Source organism: Rhipicephalus microplus, chromosome 3 (assembly GCF_043290135.1).
Source record: "Rhipicephalus microplus isolate Deutch F79 chromosome 3, USDA_Rmic, whole genome shotgun sequence".
Lineage (NCBI taxonomy): Eukaryota > Metazoa > Arthropoda > Arachnida > Ixodida > Ixodidae > Rhipicephalus > Rhipicephalus microplus.
Window position 1 is genome coordinate 59,621,370 of NC_134702.1, and position 22,400 is coordinate 59,643,769.

Below are 22,400 nucleotides of genomic sequence, written 5' to 3' on the forward strand. Positions count from 1 at the left end.
TCTCTCAAGTGCCACAAGTGAGCCTCGCCGCCAGGCTTCACTGCTGGCACTACCGCGCTAACCATGCTGATGATGATGGTGATCGACGCTCGAGAGCAAAACACCACCTGCCGCTCGATAGTTGTGAACCCTACACCCGGCTTATGCGTGAGAGACACGTATATGCACCATGAGGTGCAAAGAACTTTACAGGGGGTGTTAACACCCCACAAAATATACTCTAGCGAACAGCTACGAAATAAAAGGTGTTGAGAAATGGGCGCGCCCACGTGTTTTCAGCACACATAGATGTCTGATATCATTAAAAGAGTCTTACACGATATTAACCTGCCGTAGGCTGGCAACTGCCGAAGTGGCCAACGTAGTACGGATGAAATCGCACCAAGGCCTCGAGTGGTAAGCACTTCAAGCCCCTTTTTATGATGTACACTGTTACTGTGCTTATTTTGCTCCCTTCACGCTATGATATTCGTTCATAGCAATCTCTTGCTCTTTAGTCAATCGATTGATATGGTCGCTCTTGAAAGGGGAGAATTGACGTGAGGCAAGCTGGCAAATATAGTGGCTAGCTTCTCAAAGGAGGACAACGAAGTTTTTCGGTGTGTGTGTGTTCCGGTGTGAGCCATTTCTAGAGTAAACGTCTAGAGCCATGTCTAGAGTAAACGCCTTGATTTGTATCGGCATCGATATGTTTTCTAGAAACTATTTGCTAGCTTGGTTACAATATTTCGAAGTTTGTCCTCCAAAAACAGACGTCTCAAAAGTGGTAGAGTGCATGTGCGGGAAGTTTTAGCGGTGATTATACCGAAGCTTCATCCTCTTCTATCACTCGGCTTCGGGTGGCGTTAACTAGTTGCAATTCTGTCTCCCCTAATATTGCCATCCACAAAATTCAGTTTCACTTTTTATGATAGATGATTGTCGTTGCGGCCGGTTGGACAGGTCGAAGAAAGATGAGGGTTGAATTGGCAGAGAAAGAAACGCAAAATACATTGATGGAAAAGACACCCTAACGTCTCGCGTGAGCTCCGCAGATCACAAACTCTCTGAGGAGCTTTACGGCGCTAATTTCACGTCCATCTCTATCTAGATGAAACATGACCATAGGCTTAGACATGTTTACGTATACAGGGTGTCTCACAGAACTTGAGCCAAGAATTTGAAAATGAAAGACATCTAAGTGGCGAATTGAACCAAACGCCTACCATTCGCACTAGCCTGTATGTACTCAGGCAATTTTTATTTCTCCCCATACTAATTATAAATTTTTCTTAATTAACTAGTTTTTAATTATGGGCTGGAAACCTAAAATATGAACACTGAGATGTAGAGCACTTTCAGAAACCACCGACTAAATTATTTCCTGTACGATACGTCTAGCGCTGTTATTTTTTTCCACGTTGTAAAGAAAGCTTATAATAGCACTATAACAGTGCGCTCGCGGTCCGCCACACGGCTTCATTTCACATTTCATGGGCTTTCTTTACAACGTGGAAAAAATAACAGCGTGAGGCATATCTCACAAAAAACATTTAGTTGGTGGTTTCTCAAAGTGCTCTACATCTAAGTGCTCATATTTTAAGTTTCTAGCGCATACTATAAAGTAGGTAATTTGGTTTTATTAATTAGTATGGGGAAAAATAAAAAAAAATAGCCTGAGTACTTACAGGCTAGTGCGAGTAGTATGTGTTTGGCTCATGTCGCCTCCTAATCGCCTTTCACTTTCAAATTCTTGGCTCAAGCTATGTGGGACACCCTGTATACACGACACGACAATTGGGAAACGCTTCATGTACGCCTTCTTATTCACGGCGCACCAACAGCTTTGGCGTGCTTTCATTCTCTCCCATCTCAAATTAACGTGTTCTCGAGCTTACTGCAACTGCTCGGAGTGTTCAGTTCGCAAACCAACCATCTGCGCCTCTCGAAAGAGTCACACATGCATATTCATTGTCCGTATAACTGGAACTTCGGAGTCGGCCGAATAATTCATTGATCTGGGAGGCAAACCTAAAGAGGTGGGCTACGGAGAACGCGTTCGCTAACAGCCCAGTCCAAAAGTTTACGTGGCACGCAGGATGCTATAGGGAGTTCACGGGAAACCGTATATTGAACGAGAGAGACCAGGAGGTGAGTCAAGTACCTAGAGAAGTTGGATGTCTTTCACAACGCCGTGAAAGTTGTACTACGGAAGGCATTGAATGATTCTAGCATTGATGCTAATGTCATGCAGTTGGTCTCAGTTTCCGTTTTTGTGGTTACGGTGTTCGGCTGCTGACCTGGAGGCTGTGCTGTCTGTATCGGTCACACAAGTTTCATTTGGGTAGAGATCCGTACATAGTTCGACGTCTGTGCACTTGAGGAGCAGCAGACTGTCTAAATTTCTGGATTCCTTCACTGCGGTGTACCTGTTCTTAGTCAGTTATCATGCATAGCCACTGAAGTCATATCACGGTTTTTGGCCTGTATGTATCCAGCTGTTTTTATTTTGATAAGGCGGAAATAAACGGCAAAACGCGTTATTTAGACTTTGCCGACATCTGCAGCTAATACAAAAAGTACCTTTCTTTGTTTCTCTATACAAGCGACAGGCGCTGACAGTTGTCCATGTTTTATTTGGGAAAGTTACTAATTATTCAGAACTTCCGTATGGTAGAGATTACTAGGAGGTGTGTCAGTGAATTTGTGAGCCATCAAAAAAAAGGTGAAATTCTGCTCGTCAATTTTTTCAGATCCATGCGTGGCACTACTCGGGAGTCAGTACAACAAAGGTATTTGGTTGGTTACTTTATACTACTCTTTACGTGCAACCAAAGTTTGGTTTATTTGTTTTCACGGAAAAGTAGAATTTTCTTTCGGGCATGCGAGGGGAGCAAAACGAGCACAAAGAGATTGAATTGGCTTAAATAGTGTTTTATTAAGCCAACAAATCACTTATGCTCATTATTATATAAGTTTTTCTTCTGTATGGTTTGAGCAAATAATCCAATATCTTATGAAGCTTTATTGAAGGAAAGTGCAGGAAAAAGCACCGACACATGGTGTTCAGAACAGGACTCACTTGATTCGCGATACATAGAGGTTGCTCTACGTTTCCAAGCATGCTCTAGAGGGGCATAAAGAGGTAGGAAGGATCTATCCGGCTATTCACAAACTCGTCTTTGGATCGAGTTTTAACAAGGTTTTGCGAATTCACAAAAAAAAAAACAAGTGCTAGAATTGAAAACTCGAACAAGCCCGGCTGACCAAGTTGAAAAGCACAAAACGCCCGTCCAGTTCTGCATCTAAACAATAAATAGAGACAAAAAAGATGCGTCAAAAGATATTCAGCTTCTAAATATAGCATAAGCCGATGAAACTGCAGGCATTTAACAAAATATAACATTAGCGCGAAAAAGACTGGTGATGTTTGATATGCAAGGAGTGTTGGAAAAACGCCGTGCCCGGTTTCGTCCGGATTCAGTAAAAGGAGTGCATGGACTTTGTTCATGAAGACTGCACGAGGGCCCACGGAGTAAACTGCAAGAGCCTTCGCTGCAAATACTCCAACAGTGAAAATTTCTACTCTCTTGTTTTGCCCTACGCAAGTTTCATTTTGTACCAAAATGAGACAGTTGTTGCAAGTTTTACAGCGAAAGCTGTTATGAGATTAAAACTCGGGTCATGCGCAGCGCTGTAGTTGTCCACCGCCGCCGCCGCCATCGGTGTCCGTAACCACATTGCACAAAAGTAGAAAAAAAAACTTAGCTCCAAATGACACAATAGACCTCGACCCGGGTCCGCTGAATGTCAGCCCAGTATTCTACCACTAAGCTACGACGGGGCTTGTAACTTGCTGTCGAACTTGCCTTAGGCAGGCATGACCTAGCACCAATGACACAGTGGGGCTCGAAACCAAATCCGCTGGGTGCCAGCCCAGTATTCTACCACTGAACCACGCCAGGGCTTGGGACTTGTTGGCAAACTTGCCTTAGGCAGGCTTGATGCCGGGAAAGGTTCTCTCGTGGGGCCTCGAACCAGTGACCTCTGGATCTCCAGCACGCGGCTCTAACCTAAACGCCATGGCACGTAGGTTGTCACTATTGCTATCGGCAAGCTATTTATATACATCCTACTCCGTGTTGTGGTCCTCAGAGCTCCGCAACTTCAGCGCGTCTGTGACAGGAGTAGTGAGATGGCGCTAAAAGCTGTCGTAGAGCGCGTCTAAAGGTTCCTGGGTCTCGAGTTTTGGTGAGTGCGGACCTCTATGGAGCATTGTTTTTTTGGTGCGTAATATTATCAGACTCGTGAATAGGGAGAACATGAAGGTCACTTTCCTCACTGCCGTGGCCGCGTTCACGAAAGGATCATGTTGCCCGCACACGAAGGAACCAGAATTTTGAGGGTTGTTCGTGCTTGTCTTGTGGATACACGCGCATTCCTTTCGTGCGTCTTGCTTTCTATTTGTACAGCGCGCTTATGTGTCAAGCTGTGACAGTCGTTATTCCGCACTTATTCTCTGTATGCTCACTTTGTGCGTACTGTATATATTTCAAGCGCGTTTGGTAAGTATTGATTTTCTTTCCGCTTTTTTTTGTCTGCTTTCCAGCAGGTCATGGTATCGAATCCCGGCTGTGGCGGCTGCATTTTCGATGAAGGCAGAAATGTTGTAGGCATGTGTGTTCAGACTTGGGTGCTCGTTAAAGAACCCCGGGTGGTCGAACTTTCCGGAGCCCTTTACTACGGCGTCTGGCATATTTATATGGAGATTTGGAACGGTAAACCTTACATATCAATCAATCAATCTTGCTGTGCTTCGTGAGACATTCCAATTTGTTGCTGTAGCATCCGAGCCTTCACCCTTGTCGCTAAACAATGCACAATAAACGCTTAATTACCTCTGTGAAGACACGTTTCACTTTCATGGTATACCGATTCCTAGAAAGTGGAATCAGCCACATTTTTGTTGACATTCAGTCCTCTTTTGTCCGGCAAGCATGTCGGCACGAAAAAAGAAAGCGACAGAATACCTATAAAGAAGGGTGTAAGACAAAGTGATACAGTCTAACCAATGTTATTTAGCGCGAGTTTGCAGGGGATCTTCAGATGCTTAGAACGAGAAGAGTTAGTGATACGATTTAAAGGAGAATGCCTTAATAACATGCACTTGGCCGATGACATTGCATTGCTGAGTACCTCAGCGGACAATTTTCAATTTATGATTACTAAACTATACAAGGAGAGCAGAAACGTAGGGGTTAAAATTAATATGCAAAAAACGAAAGTAAGGTGCGACAACCTCGGGAGAGAACAGCGCTTCGAGGGAAGTATAAGCACTGCGCTTGATGTTGTAAAAGAATACGTCTACTTAGGACAGGTAATAGCAGTGGAGTCGAAGCACAAGATTGAAGCAACTAGAAGAATAAGATCACGGTGGAGTACATTAAGCAAGCATTCTCATATCATAAATAATAGATTACCACAATCCACCCCCCCCCCAAAAAAAAGGTATATAGCAGCTGTATATTGATGGCACTTACCTACGGAGCAGAAACCTGGAAGCTTACAAAGAGGGTTCAGCTTAAATTCAGGACGATGCAGCGAGCGATAAAAAAGGAAATGATAGGTGCAACCTTACGAGAAAAGAAGATAGCAAAGTTGATCAGGAAACAAACCGGAGTTAACGATATCATAGCTGAAATCAAGAAGAGGAAATGCACATGGGTAAGGGCACGTAGCGCGTAGGCAGGATAACTGCTGGTCATTAAGGATCACAGACAGCATTTCAAGAGAAGGCAAGTGGGTGAAGAGAAGACAGAAAGTTAGGTGGGCAGATTAAATTAGGGAGTTTGCGGGTAAAAAGTGGTAGCAGCGAGCACAGGACCAAGTTAACGGGCGCAACAGGGCAGAGGCCTTTGTCCTGCAGTGGGTGTAGTCAGACAGATGATGACGATATTTTTATGCGCACTCTGTGGCTCAAACGGTATGCCAGAATGAAAAGATTGCGTGCGCGACAATAATGTAAAGCAAGGGTTAACATAGAGGAGAAGGTGGAGGAGAAGGAAGGGAAGAAATGAAAGGCAGGGAGGTCAACCAGACGCACGTCCGGTTTGCTACCCTGCACTGGGGAAAGGGGTGAGGGGAATAAAGGAGAAGAGAGAGAGAGAAGTGAAGGGCAACGTGTGTGTAGATGTGACCTTGTCCATTGCACGCTTATAAGCGGTCGCCTAATCCGGTCGTCTTTAGAAAACTTAGCAATGCCCGCGTCGCTTTGCTGGCTTGCGATGCCTACAGCCATGAACCAAGGATGTTCTCTTCGGAGAAAGGTCTACTGTCTAGTGTCTGTAACGTTTTGCGAAGCAAGTTGCGATCGCTCGCAAAACTTTCACATGAACACAGCTGATGTTCTATTGTCTCATCAGTGTCGCACTATTCACATCGGGAGCTATCCGCCATTCCTATGCGAAAAGAGTACGCCTTCGTAAAAGCTACTTCTAACCACATGCGGCACAGTAAAGTTGCATCCTGGCGGGAGAGGTCTGATGGAACTTTAAGGTAAATTAGAAGTTTCAACAGAGGTAGTGAGACTGCATCACGGAAAGTTTAGTCAAGGAATGTGAGTCAGCAGATAGCGCAGAGAGCGAAGCACCACGATTCAGAGGACCCATAATTTGTCGTGAACTGGAAACTATAGGTTGACGCGCTGGGATCATCAACCAAAAGCGCCTACAAACGCTCTTTGCTTTTTTTAAAATTAGGTACCCAAACTGTGGATGCATCTTTACAAAATAATTCTATTTTAACAAAAACCACTCCACAAAATTTTCTAACACTTTCGAAAACATTTCTGTCTTTTATTGAAACTGCAAGTATTACTTTATTGCTGTAATGATAATCTATGCAGTTTTGTAAATAATTCGAAAGGCAACAATAGCAAGTTGCAAAATGATGATGCTGTCGTGGAATCTGCTTTTGCGTCCCAGATGTTCCTCTAGTCTATCTAATTTCATATCTGTAAGTTGTAACTTAATTAGTACGTTATGTCGATGGTTTTGTAACTTCAAAACACGCGCTTTCAAGCAAATAAAAGAGGGCATTCTAGAGAGGACCACAGAAATTCGTTCGTTTGATCATATGGCTTTTTTTGAAAGGATAACGACTGTGTTTTCTCAACGACTCTAGGATAAGTGTACCCAACTTGCATCCACTGGGAAATGAAGGAAGTTTCGCTCTTCTCTTATCTTCGATGCGATCAGAACAGTGAAAATGCTCTTGAAAACACGAAAATAATGCTAAAGCCTCAATTTAATTGATAGCGTGTATTGCACGTGCATCGGCCTCAAGACAGCACAGCTTTTGATGGTCTTGCTCAAAAACATTTTAAAGACGATAGTCTTTCTTGGGGACCTTCGACGCAAAAATTTTGGTCTGTCAGTCTATCTGTCTGTACTTTTGTCTGTTTGTCCATTCTTAATGGTACCGAGTATTTTAAACGGCACCAGCCGATACCCCAAACGGCCGGTCCCATCCGCAGTGTCCACCAATGTTGCTCAAGATTCAGCGTTCATACTTGTGCGATTGTCAATTAAAAAGCAAATATTGCACATATATGAGGCACCATAACAACACGTATATGTTCTGTATGTTCGTCTTTTACTAGAAAAAGCATACATAAGTAATTCTAAGGACCGTAGCGTTTATCACACTCCGCTGACCATGCAGCGCTTGCACGAAAGGGCGAGTGTTTCCAACGCTTTGCTAAGATGACTCGGTCGTGGCACCTACCCGTCGCCTTGCGTTCTACACCTTATCACCTCTGAGACGGGCGCGCATGCCCGTATCAGAGCCGCGCGCCACTTTGTATTCTAAGAAAACTGCCAAGTAGCGCTCATGTCTCACGTGTGACGTGACTTGTCTCATGTCTCATGTGTGACTTGAAGGAGCGTTGAGCATCAAAGGTGGAGCAGCCGAGCAGGTACTCGTGACAAGCCTCTCTAGTTGGGATGGGGAAAGGAGATGAAAAAGGAAGGTGGTTGGTAAGCCACGAAGCGACTACTTGGTAGGTGTCAGCCAGGACCTAGCAGGTCGAGCGGGTGCCACTGATTTTCGACAAAAAAAAATGCCTGCCGACCGCCGGACTGAGATAGGTGCTTGTCTAGAGGTGAAGTATTCGTTCGTCCGATTTCTCGAGACCACGTGTGGGGTCCGGGTAGAGGCGGTGCAAAGCGCAGTAATGGGCAAGAATTTTGCGGAAGCTCGTCAGGTTCGTATTGCCAGATTCGGATGATATGATTGAAATGTCGAATTTAAAATCCCAAAACTACCATATGATTATGAGAGACGCGTTATAGAGGAGGACTCCGGAAATTTCGACCACCTGGGGTCCTTCAACGTACATCCAAATCTGAGCGTATGGGCCTACAACGCTTTAGCCCCCATCTAAAATGCAGCCGCCGCAGTCGGGATTCGATCCGGTGACCTGCAGGTCAGCAGCAGAGTACCTAAGCCACTAGACCAGATTCAGTCTCGTGTCAAGAAGGACTTTGGTGGGCGTACTTGCAGTCATACGCAGTGCTCCAGTACAGAGTTCATCTTCCGAAAGAATCACAGCGCTGTGCTATTTGTGTAGGCATCTAAAGCCAGTGGACTTGCCGTTTGGCTTTGACACCAATACTCTTCGTGCAGGTGAGTGCGAGTGGGTGATGTAGCGTGACATACACTCTTTACAGAGAGAGAGAAATAAACGTTTATGTCGAAACAGTGTTACGAGTCAGGTTCGGTGTTACCCGAAGGTGGAAGGGTTCCCTAGTCCATGAACCCTCTGGCTTACACTGCTCTCTTGGGCCTGGTGACGAGTTGTCGCTGATCTTCCAGGAGGAGGAGGAATAAACGCTTATTTTTGAAACGGTGTAGCGGTGTAGGTTCCGCGTTCACTTAAGGTGGAAGGTCTCCTCATTCCAGGAACCCTCTGGCCTTCGCTGCCTCCTTAGCCCTGGCGACGAGACGTCGTTGTTGGTCCAGGTCCTCCAAGGCGAGCTTAGCCTCCCATGTTTCGAGAAGGTGTTTGTTTTCTTTACCAGCGTCGCAGGTGTTCGGCGGAGACGATAGATTTGTATTTGTATGGCATGAACACTCGAGAATCAGGTGGGCCAACGTGTCAGGTACGGCGCAAATCGAGCAAACATATTCATGTAATGTTGGATACAATCGGCGCATTAGTAGTATGCCGTGTGTGTACGTGTTGCTCTGCAGTCTTCTCTTCCAGAATCTTTTTTAACATCTTTCTCACACTATCAAAATAATACTGCCTGATACCGAAAATACCGCGCTTGCTGTGAGAAGACACTTGTTAATCAAGAGAACGTTCAAAGAACAAATGCGGAGTGACGCCACCTTGAACTTCCCGCTCCAGTCCTTGTGAAGTCATAGACCTTTATGATGTCTACTTTGAGGCGTACTTAGCTGTTATTCTAACAAATAAAGTAGAAAGTATTTCAGAGAGCCAGAAACATAAGACTTGAAATAAAGAAGTTTTGTCCTGTCAAAGGGGCGAAAATACAAAAAAGCACACTCAAATCTGTTATGTCCCTAACGGAGATGTCGAAATGACTTCGAAAATAAGTTTTCTGCCTTAAATTTGCGGATACAGCAAATAAACTTTTTGGTGGTGAAAATAGTGATACAAGGGTTTTAAAGTACATTTTATAAGTGTAAAGTATTGTATTGATTTTAGTGTCAATTGAAATGAGTACTGACATGATAATTATTATTTACAATACCTGCGTCAAATGAAAAGCCAAGAGCTTAAGAGCCTAAAAAATGTGCTTCTAAGCGTCACTGCGTCCTCATAAAGTGTTGACGGCTTAGCTTTAGAAGCTAGTTATGGCTCCTATTGTACCCTGATATCACTGCGTGGTATGAACTTCTGTCACTTGCTCGCTTAAGATATCATGACGTTCCCGTCGAAATTCCACGGTGTCACTCTGTCCGTGATGCAGAAGTGGCCATTTTGGAATTGCTGCTACCTGACGTTGTCACAGCTGAAGAAAAACGAGGGAAGTTGGTCACGTTATTTTAGTCTACTTCACTATCGTCACATCTACAGCATAATTTTGACAAGAGAAACAGCACGTACAGTACAATGAATATTACCCATATCTGCATTGCTTCAATGTCTGCTTCTTTTTACGAGGCACTAAAGGCACTTTTTTGCTACCTTGAGACGACGGGCTTGTGTCGACGCCTTTCACAATATGTGCATTCTGACATGCCTAAGCAAATGGATCATTATTTTCTTTTCTCTCCGTCCTTCCCTTTATATATTTGCACTTCCCATTTTCTCAATGTGGAGCAGGAAGTTACATGTGTTTCTCGTAAACCTCATGTTCTTCTTTCGGCGTTTCAGTTTCTTTCTTTCCTTCATAGCTTCTTTCCTATAGATTTGCTTCTTTAAGCCTACAATCAACCTAACTCTAGTTACCAACGCAATAAAACAATGTATGTGATTACGCCTCCAAGTATATATTGCTGCTGAATGTACACTGCACTCAAATGTCAAAGGAAATGCTCTAGCGGGTGGATTCCGCCAGTTTCTTAAGTTTTGTGCCACCCGCTGCTGCAGTGCCTGTTTAATATATTACGGTGAGTTAGCAAGTGTATTGATCAATAAAAGTATGTATGCCTCAATATAATCGTTGAAGTAGAAGCAATAGCCAAACTTGGCTTCGCAGTTAGCGAAGGATACTACTGAACAACATAAAATAAAGGAAAGATGCAATTATTCCAGTAAACTTAAGGGATATTGAAAGCATTATTTCACAAATAAAAATATATAACTTTGCAAATAACACGCGAAGAAAACCTCTGACAGTGAGATATATATAAACTGAGTGTGTAGACGTCGAAAACAAAGTGTGAGTGTAATCTGGCAGATTATACTGGTGACGCGTTAGAGGCAAGTAGCCAGAGTTTTGTTTTGTTTTGTTTTGTTTGGGGGGGGGGGGAGGAGGGGCATCATCTTGTAAGGGTCATTTTTTGCTCTTTACCCCATGGCGAAAAAACTTTCGAGTTGGGGGTGTGCTGGATCGATGTCCCACCCCCTGGCTACACCCCTGACGCATTATAATACACTGTCTGCAGTATGGACCATACGCGTTACAAGTTCCATGCTACACTATGCGTTGCCAGCGCACGTTGTCAAAATTTTCGGAGCCCTCCCCTAAAGCGTCTGTCATAATCATATCGTGGTTTTGAGACGTGCAATTCTATATATTGCTGATATTACACTTTCATTGCAAATCTTGGACTCTGTATTTCTTCTCACAAACAAACGTCCTTTTAGATGTTTTAAACCATCCTATAATAAAAAAAATGATGATATGTTAGGAATGCAAGTTCCGAAACACAGCATAATAAAAGCACGGACTCCTCACAAAACTATGAAACTACAACAAAAAAACAATCTGGAGTTGCACTAAGTCAGGCAAGTTTTTACTGTCTCAAGGAAGATGAATCTAAACTATTGAACAGAAGCATCGTGTAATATCATCTTCTGCTTTTACGGAAATAAGGTGAGAACATACTCTGTGAACAAACAGCGAGGAAGATGTATACATCAAGTGCATATCTCTTGTTTTCTTGTTCTTCGTTTTGTCGCTGAAGTGCAGCGGTCCAGACTACAGCTCTGTATGAGCGATGTCGGTTTCGAAAAATCGATGTCAGACATAGCTCAATGCATGCGCTTTCTGCTCACTGCGGCACCATCTTTTTCCCTTTAAACATGCCAGGAAAATGTGAAGTGGAGAAATATGAACTGAAGAACTTGGCCACGAATTCAGTACGTGAGAGTGGGACGCGCTTCTTTTCTAACCATCATTTTTTTTCACCCCTCCAGGTATACTCACATATCTGACACCTTTCCATTTCCGTGGAAAGAACTTTCTCATCTCGATACGCATTTCAGACGACTTGGCGACACATTCCGTACTGCGCATGCATTTGCATTTGTACTTTCTTCTACCGGAAGTGTATTGAAGCGCGAGACACTTCCTTCACGAATGAAATGAACAGTCGATATAGGTTTTTCTCGTATTTTTGTTCGCGAAGGTGGTTTTTAAAACTTGTCGTTCAATCAGTGCTGCCATCGATCCCGGATAAAGGAAAGAAAAAATCACTGTTTGAGTGCTGCATTATGATTTTGTCATTGGGAGAAGTGCTAAGTCCATCCAGAACATCACTCCTATATAGGCTGCCCGCACATACAGACGTCATTGTTACCGGTAGAGCATAGATAAGGTTTTCGTACATTGAATTTTAGAACAATTGTTTCTCTTGTTGAAGTTACTTCACTGATACCACAGTTGCTGAAAAACATAATCGAGTATTATGCGTTATAAGCAAAATAACGAAGTAAAATAAATGCAAATGGTAACAATAGGAATAATAATAATAAGTGATGTTTTATAACCCAAAACTGCAATGTGATTACAAGAGACATGATAATGAACGGTTCCCGAAATTTTGACCTTCCGGTGTTTTTTACCGTGCACTGACATCACACTACATAATCTTCTACCATTTAGCCTCCATCAAAATTGGACAGCCCGGGCGGGGTCGAACCTGTGAGCTCAAGGTTGCAGCTAGCCAGCGTAACCACTGATCCACCATGGCGGACAAGCAAAACAAACAAGGGCAACGCACATTGTATGTACCACTCTTGTATTCCATCTATTTGTAAAACCTTGCTTTAAATGTATTGCTCAGCTAGTTTGTTCACCATCAATGCATATCGCAGTGCATATCCTGCTTCTTTCGTATCATTCCTTCACCAGGTACGCATTGCAACGAGCTATAATAAAAAGCCTTGTTTCGAGCAATGGTGTCTAACTATCTGTGAACTCACCTAGCGCCATAAGTTACGCGTCAATCATGAGGCCCTTCAAGACAGGCAGCAGTTTCTGGCAGTGAACGCACTCAGTATGATGACATCTTAAACGTCGTGGTGCAATATGCGATGTGAGCGGCCTTTTGCGTAGGGTGTAACTATGCAAACTGTCATTTTTTACAACAGTTTGTAGACTACTGGCATAACCATAATGCATACAAAGGCTGGCAGCGGAATAAAAATAATTTTCAATATGCCTACGATACGCCGGAAGCATAGATAAGATATGGTATCTTGCTCTGGTCTTCAAAATTCTGTCGTCTTTCTCAATACCAAATTCTGTTTTTCAGTATAGTCATATGATAATATTTTCTCAACCTGAAACCCGAAGTGTAGGTTCTAACATATCACAAGCCTTCGAAGACGAATGTCGCAACTAAAGACAGCGGGTCATATAGAAAGGTGTATCTGCTGTCCGATACCCTGTCACGCAGGCACCCGAAAACATCGTTTAAGTCCCTAGTCCTTAGGACATTGGAGATGTGGTCCGTGTTACACAACCACCCTTACGCAAACGAATGTAAACGAAACATTTAGCAAAAAAAGTTCGGTGATCTTCCTTTGCAGCGGAACGAATTACTCTCGTCCGCAGTAGGCTACAGGTCAGCAAAAAAAAAAAAAAAACTCCGTGTAATAAATTGCTACAGTGAAAACAACAATGTGTTTTCGCCATATTAAGCGTTTTTTCGGTGCAGTTCTAATTTATAACGTGTGTTTCTTCACATATAAAATGTGCCCCAGCTATGTTCAGCCTGAGGTTAAAAATATGCCACAACACGCAATGATGACGCGATCGAATGCATCTTGCTGATTGTTGCCCGAAGTGAGTCCTATTTCTCTGTGTTCTGAATGATTGCCTACTTAGGTCACCTTTATTACCTACTTTTTAGGCAACGAAAATGGGCCAGACATTCCAATCAGAAACTTTCTCATCGGTCTGCAAGGCGTCTGATTAGACAGTTTTGAGCTCTATATCTGTTAATTTTAGTGTTTTTCTACTCACTGCGATTTCTCACGAAATGCAAAAAATACCACGTGACAAGCCCGCTCACGCGCCAGTGTGCCAGATTATTCTATTGCTGCCTAACGTTCCGCGTACGAACGACCACAGCATTTGCCCGATTGTGCTGTCTCAACAGGACCGCAACGATGGTGGTTCTTTGTGATGAACACGTTTCACAATCGGTCACGAAATCGATAACCACTGGGACTGCTTACCAGTGTTAAGACCTCCTGTCATGAACCGGTGCAAAGGAAACGTATCGTTCGTACGCGGAATGGTAGGAAGCACCAGAATCGCTGCGCGCGTAGGTGCGTCAGTGGGTATGTCAGTGGTGTTTTTCTTTATTTTGTGGGCATTTATAGTAAACAAAAAACACTAATTAGCAAGTATAAAGTTCAAAACTGTCTAATCAGACGTTTTACAAACTGATCTACAACTTTGTCATTGAAATTTTTTTTAATTTACCCACCTTTATTTCTTCAAAAGTTAGTAAAAAAAGTCTAAGTAAACATTTGATCAGAATGCAAAAAATAGTCTGATTCACTCTAGACCACAATCAGCAACATGTATTTGGTCCCGTCGTAATCGCGTGTGTCAGCATACTTTTAAACTCTGGCTAAACAAAGCTGGGACACCCTGTATAAACGCCCACCACAGTGCAGATACTCTCCCCACCGATGCCTTCCACATCGTGCCTCTCGAGTCGGGCCGCGCTATTCGGTGTGTGCGTGCGGTTGTTGTCATCGTCCTGTTTTCTTTTGCCCATTAGAGAAATGACTGACAGCGCTGAATCATCGTCATCAACTGAATACAGCGCAAGGAAGACAAAATGTGTGCTCACAAGGCAAGGAAACAAAAGAACATTCACACACAAACAATTTCTCGTCGAGCACGGCACAGTTGTAAGCAAACCTAGCGTTAGACACAAGATGGTCAGCATTGCTGCCAGCAGCGCTACGTTTAGTGCATGTGTTTTAGTGCTCCGCTGACTTAAGGCCTAATGAATATGGCGTTTTCGTAAAAACCGCATAACAAGGATTCACAACAAAAGCAACTAGAATTGAAATTCGAATGCTTCTGCGAAAATTAAACAGTGCATGCTGAGCCACTCGCGGCAACTATTACAACCTTGCCAATGCCGCGTGACGCTCCCACAACTCCCATCTCCGTCGAACTCCCGAGGGGAGATTTACGTCGACGGAGTTTAACTAAGTTTAATGGTGGCAGTGTGACAGGAGTATTAGTTACTTTGGCGTAACCGTCACACTTCTCATTGTGTTTAGATGACTTATTCTACAAACTTCTTTTACTTTATTACTCACGTTCTGTATCATATAAGGATGAAAATCGGGAGATGAGCGAAGTTTGAAGATACGAAAAATGTTTGAGCATGGATATGTTTGCTGGAGCCAACGTTCCATCGAGTGTTTACAGCAACACCCCATACCCTAGGGTAGTTCATGAAGGTCTATATCATTCACGTGGGATGCAGTGTTCAAGTCTCGTGTGTTTCTACCAACGGATTTTTAGGGCACGGAATGTAAAGGCGGCGCCATTGGAAAGTTCTTTTTCGTCAATCGACACCGACACAGAGCAGATAATTTGCGTAAAACGATTGGCTCCCTACAGTGTACTTGCACCGTATAACTTAAAGAAAAACAAACTAACTAAATAAATGATAGCGCGACTTCACTTGTAGAACGAAAGTTGGATGAGAATGCGCGGTTTCATAAAATATTACCAACGTTGCCCACAAGCATGCGTGTGTCAAAGCGCGAGGCCGCGGCGCTGGACACTTTCATAAAGCATTCATTGCAACACGTCTAATCCTCCGTCCGGTAGTTTGAAACTATCGTCAGGAGTCTCCTTTAAAATGCACAGACTGAAAGACAACACTCGTGTCTGACGATAAGCGCAGCAGTGTGGAACTATATAAGTTATGCAGGACGTGACGGTCGCCAGATGTAAACATCAATTTTTTGCCGCAACTGGGTTCCTTTCATGGTGTACTCATATGTGGTCTCCAATTTCACTTTCCGTTCTTTTTTTTCGTTTTCTTTTGTTTCGGCTACGCTGATAACTTTCCTTCTGGCAAGTTACCAGACAGTTTTTCCTGCTCGCTGACACACTCTAAAACCTAATTAGAAGCTTCTTCGGAATTCAGGATGACGCTTGTTTAACGCTGCATCTGCTATATGCGTTAGAACATGCGAGATTGCGGGGTTTACTGTGATAGCATTAACCACCCGCTCAGGAAAAACACCCGTTTTCAAAATGATTATTATTTTTTTTCAGATAGGACATGGCTCAAACAAAGCAAGAAAAAAGACAGGGTTCAAAGTGTCCCGAGATGTGATTTTATCTTTGCTTTTCTTTTATTGTGTGCAATAATCTCTGTGGTTACACGACAAAAAAAAGTTACGTCTCTCAAGTAACGTTGAGCTCTCGTGTTTTAAGCGGTCGTGCAGGAACAGTAGTTTCGTCTGTTCCCAATTGCATGTTAATGGAAGCGTTGCTGTTAATATTTCAGTAAGAGTCACTCATGTCACTTCTTATAACCATGCATTCGTTATTTATCGGTTTGCCTCCATCTTTAAGACTGTTCTGATTGCTCGTCTTCCCACCTTTTATGTTCAATGTACATACCTTACAATACGACAGAACTAACAGATGGGCCAAAAGTCAGCAATGATGGGTTATTACTCTAAGCATTAAGGTTCAATTTGTGTTCGCATGCTTTCTCAGATATTTTCTTGCCCCTTAAGCAGACATTTCACCACTGAAATCCTGGTGGTCGCCGTTTAGCCTCTTAGGCTCTACATATATAGCATGAAGACATATTATGATGTCGCATACCACGCAGAACTGTCTGATTCTGATTGTTTGAATCTAAATTACGAACTATCCCATTCATGTACCGTGCACATCGGGCGAATACATATCCACAAATGACTGGGAAACTCCGAGCTGTTTTACAACTAGCAATATTTAAAATTTTGACATTCACTGCACGTCAAAACTGCCATATCGTTGGGCCCACAGATCTAAGAATCATAGGCTGGTGACCTGGTGGGTTAAAGGCCCAATGTTTTCTCTTTTACGAGCATTCATTACACTCTAATCCTTCTTATTCGCAACTATTTGCAACTCTATCCATTAGCAGCACTGGTCTGTTCTATCTGTTTCCTAACCTTATCCGCATTACCCAATCACATGATTTTGAATGCTTTTGCGTCGGAAAATTGGCTCGCGTGGACCCTACCGCTGCAAAGAAGTTTACGCTGCTTTTTATAAAAACCAATCACGTTGACAGTATCTGCCCTTGCGGGAGCACGATTTGCTTGTTTAGTTGTTTTTTTTTTGTTCTTGTGTTTTCGTGTGTGTGCGTGAGTGCGTACAGGCGAACGTACGCTTTCTACACTAAAAAAACATAAAAAAGATGGTACAACAAAGAAATTCATCTCTACCACACCTGAGGCCAAAGCGGCTTTAGCTTTTTTTTTCTTTTGATAACAGTCGCTATATTTATTACACTCCGTTCAGACTCAGTGTTCTCGGATCTATATGTAGCAACCCGCTTCCTGTGTGTGGTCTATTATGTCACGTGGTGACCCTGAGGTACCTATTTTGCGAGGAAAGTAATAAACGCCGCATCACTGAAACTTGCGAAGCACGAAACATTAATTGCAATATGTCGCATTGAACCCTCATTGCTTTCGAGCTAATCATGCGTTTAAGCTGACAGAGTATTTTGCGCTCATTTCTTGCCAATATAGACTATACGGCTACACGCACCAGAAGAAGCCATCAGTGATTGGTCGCGCCCCGCCACGGTGGTCTAGTGGCTAAGGTACTCCGCTGCTGACCCGCAGGTCGTGGAATCAAATCCCGGCTGCAGCAGCTTCATTTCCGATGGAGGCGGAAGTGTTGTAGGCCCAGGTGCTCAGATTTGGGTGCATGTTAAACAACCCCAGGTGGTCGAAATTTCCAAAGCCCTCCACTATGGTGTCTCTCATAATTATACGGTGGTTTTGGGACGTTGAACCCCACATATATATCAATCAATCAATCAGTCAGTCAGTCAATCAATCAATCAATCAGTGATTGGTCGTGACTGCTTTTCTTGGACACTTCTGCATGCTTTACAATATATGAGATCGTTTTGCACTAAGGAACTCAAGTCAAGTAGAGGCTAGATAAATGAGGCTACCGCTTGGAGGTTTACGGAAAAGAAGCTTCGCTCTTGCTTTTCCATGCTAGTCGGGCGAAAAACAAACAAACAAGGAAAGTGAAGACAGAACAGCAATACAGATTGATAGAAAATGATAGATTTATGGCCCGATCATCTCACAAAACACCAGCATGGACAGGTACCCATTAAAACGTAAAGCGGTGTCTCGAAGCCTTACCCTTGTGATAGAGATAGCCAATATCAGATGTTACAGGTTTTCAATTCCAACTAATATGCCTGGTTCACAGGCTTTGAAGAGTTGATTTAAAATTTGTAAATACAGCCCATCCTCTCTGGATCTTTTCTTGTATTGTAGCCAGAAATAAACTACAATTTAAGAATTTTAGAATAATATTTTTTTACAGAAGCTGACGCTTGCAACATCGCAAAAATTATTGTTATTCGCAAGACTTGTTCTTATTCCTTGTCGGTGCTACAGCACTCTATTTACGATAAATGTCAAACAATTGTCCTTCTCACCCAAGTTCATATTACAATGGTCTGTTTGTGCACAAGATATTAGCAGACAAAGAGCGAAATTATTCGGGGTTAAATTCCCCACCTGACTGTTCGTTTAATGAAACTGCATATCACTTAGCCCTCTATTTTTCAAGCTATTTTGGTGTTATCAAGACTGCTCTCAGTTTATTGCAAACTGGTTCTTTAATGCTCAGCCTTGTCAAATATTTATAGCTTATAATTCGCTATTGCAACGTTAACGCTGTTGTAATGAAGATTTCGAATTTTAAAGCTGTTTTGCATCTCGCAATGTTTGATTAAGTTCACTTAAACGCTGTAGCATTAGAGCAAGGGCAAACGGTTCTTCAAAATTGGAGCTCTCTCTCGTTAATAACCACCCATTCATGTTTTTCTTGTGTGCTCTAGCCTCGCTGCATGAGTACCAAACTCTAAAATAAACTTTGTAAGCCTTCTTAAAATACATCTGTGTTACCTTTATTTTCTTCTTATCCCCGGAAATAAAAAGATGTCATTTAAACTTCGTCTCGTCCACTTCAATTGTCGTGTCGTTATACTATGTCGGGTTTCCGGTCTCGTTGTTTTGCTATACGCTGTTTACGCCATTTAGTCGGTGTCACCACATGTATGGACCGCATGAGCCTATTTACGAGCCCAACTAGGGGAGCGGGAACACCGGACACGCGTTTGGGTCAATGCCGCGAGACCCACCACGTGCCGGTTATGGTGTGCACGGAACCGTTCACCGGGCGGTTTGATCTGAAAGGCATGAAGCACGATGATCCGGGCATCACGCCACGCAGGTAAGCGACAGCTTGCATCTACAGGCTCAGATCGAGAGATCCCCAATAAGTTCTAGAATCGCAGGGTGACCCTGTTCACAAGATTTTCTTTTTCTGGCGTAGGCATACTGAAACTTTACTCACAGATATCGGGGTAATGTGCGAAAAACCAGTGCTGTGGAGCCCACTTATGTGAGACACTCGGATGTACGCCGGCAACTTGCGTATTTTTACGCGTCGTTTCTCGACCATTTGTGCTCTTTATAAATCACACACTTGTCGGCGATCTGCCCTTTCTGATGAAGCAGTCAGTTTTTTGTCAAAGTCACTTGCCAAGCCACGTTGCCACATTAAGTTGTTCTCAGAATATCAACACATCACTGTCGTTTTCCCCTGTAGCAACTGATGTGTTGCGCTGCAAAGAACCTAGATGAAGGTGCCAGTCACGGTACTGATAAAGAAAAGTCACGATGAAGCGCCACGATAAGAGAAAGAAGGAAAGAAAAGGTAGAACAAAGGTAGTACGTCATGAACACAAAAAAAATGCTCACCTGTCATGTTTATGAACATGCTGTAAAACTTTGTGCAGTACCGTTCAATCTAAGAGAAGGTCCAGACTATGTTTGCTTGAACTGATTTCATTCTCATCAAAAGAAGCGAAGTGATAGTTAACAAGCACTTACTCTATTTACTTGCGGCAGAGCGTATCGCAAGTCATATCTAAAAGGTAAAGTGTCAGCCAAATTCACCTCTGCACATGCTTCGAAGAAATATATGTCAACCCCTTTAGCCCCCTCCATCCACTCCCCCTTTCGCATTATATCGGCTTTAACTCTGCTTAAAGCGCAAGATTTCCGGACGAAGATGGACACGTGCGTTATAGTTTGTCTCTTTCGTTCTCTGTCCATATTTGTTGTCTACATGCAGCCTTAAATTGTAGGCCGACAAAAAAGAAAAACCTGTCGGCTTGTCCCAACCATCCCCTTATTTGGCCTGCTTTGCGCTTTGGTTATTTGTGACAGCAAGTAAAAGGGTTCTTTAGCAATATGTTTTAGCAGAAATCTAGTTATAGATGGTAACACGCATTGCTTCATGTTCCTTACCACTTCTAGTACTAAGTGTGAAGTTATTTCAAGTGTTTTTTTTTTCACCATGGTTCCGGAAGGTCGTTGAGTGTCAAAGCCCATAATATAGTTTACTTGGGTGCCGTGCTCTCTTTCACACTTAGCCAGCGACTAAAAAACAAAAAAAAAACAAAAGGGTGTCTTGTTGCCGGCAACGGAGCCAGCAAAGACCTGTCTTGGAGCATCGCGATGTTTTTTTTTCCCAAGAGCTCGAATACTTCTTCAGAATGTCGCAAGCTCTCCATGCGGACAGCATAACGACGAAGATATCTTGTTAGGCACCGTCGGCATTTCGAAAGCCGAAAGGTTTGTCAGCTCGCCGGGAATCGTCCTCGGGAGAGCCGTAAAGAGATCCAGGTCGTCGTGTCGCCCGTTTGTGTATCAACTTCATCTCGGGATGAAGGCATATTTTGACCATGTGTGATTTATAGATGACGCAAGGGCTCGTGTATGATGTACGTGAGTTTAATCTTCCATGGTAAGTCATGAAGTTGACGCATGGCTCATTGCTAGCATGTGGCGCGGTCACCATCGCCATGTCCTACTTCTACCCCTAGCATCGTTTCATTTTGCGCTGCTTGAGTTGCGTCAACTATACAGAACACTAACGAATGACCTTTCGCTTATCTGAAGTGTATCATTGTAGAACTCAAAGCTTTAAACAACGACAATAGAATGCATACTGTGGAATCTGAAAAAAAAAATCGGTCCAATAGACATTTATTCTGCAATTCAACTACCTTAGCTATAAAAATAGAAAAATATCAAGCAGACAAACGAAAGAGTGTTAGGGAGAGGTAAATGCAAAAAAAAAAAACGGGAGGGGGTGGCCAGAAAAGCTTTTTCTTTCCTGCTTCTTTCAATCAGTATTGTTGACCACTTCAAGTACCTTGGCGTTGTACTTAGTGCACATATGTCCTGGGAATATCACTTGAATTAAGTACTAACAAGACTAGCTCGAATACCTCGACTGGTATGTGAAGTTTAACGTCCCATTACCATCATATGATTATAAGAGACGCCGCAGTGGAGGGCTTCGGAAATTTTGACCACCTAGGGTTCTTTAACGTGCACCCAAATCTGAGCACTAGGGCCTACAAAACTTCCGCCTCCATCGGAAATGCAGCCGCCGCAGCCGGGATTTGATCCCGCGACCTGCGGGTCAGCAGCCGAGTACATTAGCCACTTGACCACCGCGGTGGGGCTAGCTCGAATACCATGAATAGGGGTCGGTTCAGATGAATTTTCTCTCGAGAACCTACAATATTAGCTTACACTTCTATTTTTCTATTCATTGCTTGAATATTGTTAACTTGTGTGGGGTACAACTACACATATATACAAATAATTTACGTTATGCAGGAACAATATCTAGGCGGTGTTCACAATGTGGAGTATACAATGCGAAAGCCACAAGCTTCTTTCATTAGACTCGTATTATTACAAATAATAAACTATGCTATCATCGGTTGAGGTGCAGTATATATTTGATGTGAGACACAATATACATATAGCTTATATATCCTAGCACGTTGGAGACAGATGAATACTCCTATAAAACAAAGGAAACAGAGCATTAGAATACGGTCGGTCACACTCCATTCAATTACTGGCATAGAGCTTTTGTCTTTCTCCTTACCATCCTTGTTAAATCATTTTCAGTTATCTTGATATGTTTGCTTGTTCTTCAGCAAAACTCAGATAAATGTTTGTAGAAAAAAAATTCGTTCTTCTTTGTGTTGTGTTGTTATACTTTTGTATGCTTTTTTCTCGCTATTGTGTATTTTGTTCTGCACTAATCTTATATTTTCGCTTGTCAATTACCTGTTTTAAGTTTGCTGCTGGCTACACGCCATGCGCT

At 43.0% G+C, this 22,400-nt stretch overlaps 1 long non-coding RNA gene across 1 annotated transcript; it reads left to right on the forward strand.

Moving 5' to 3' along the window:
* Positions 1–371: 371 nt before the first annotated feature.
* On the forward strand, positions 372–12,665 carry LOC142803155 (uncharacterized). Its single transcript, XR_012894004.1, has 3 exons — positions 372–396; positions 2,733–2,771; positions 12,561–12,665. It is a non-coding gene; the product is annotated as an uncharacterized LOC142803155 (long non-coding RNA).
* The last annotated feature ends 9,735 nt before the right edge of the window (positions 12,666–22,400 follow it).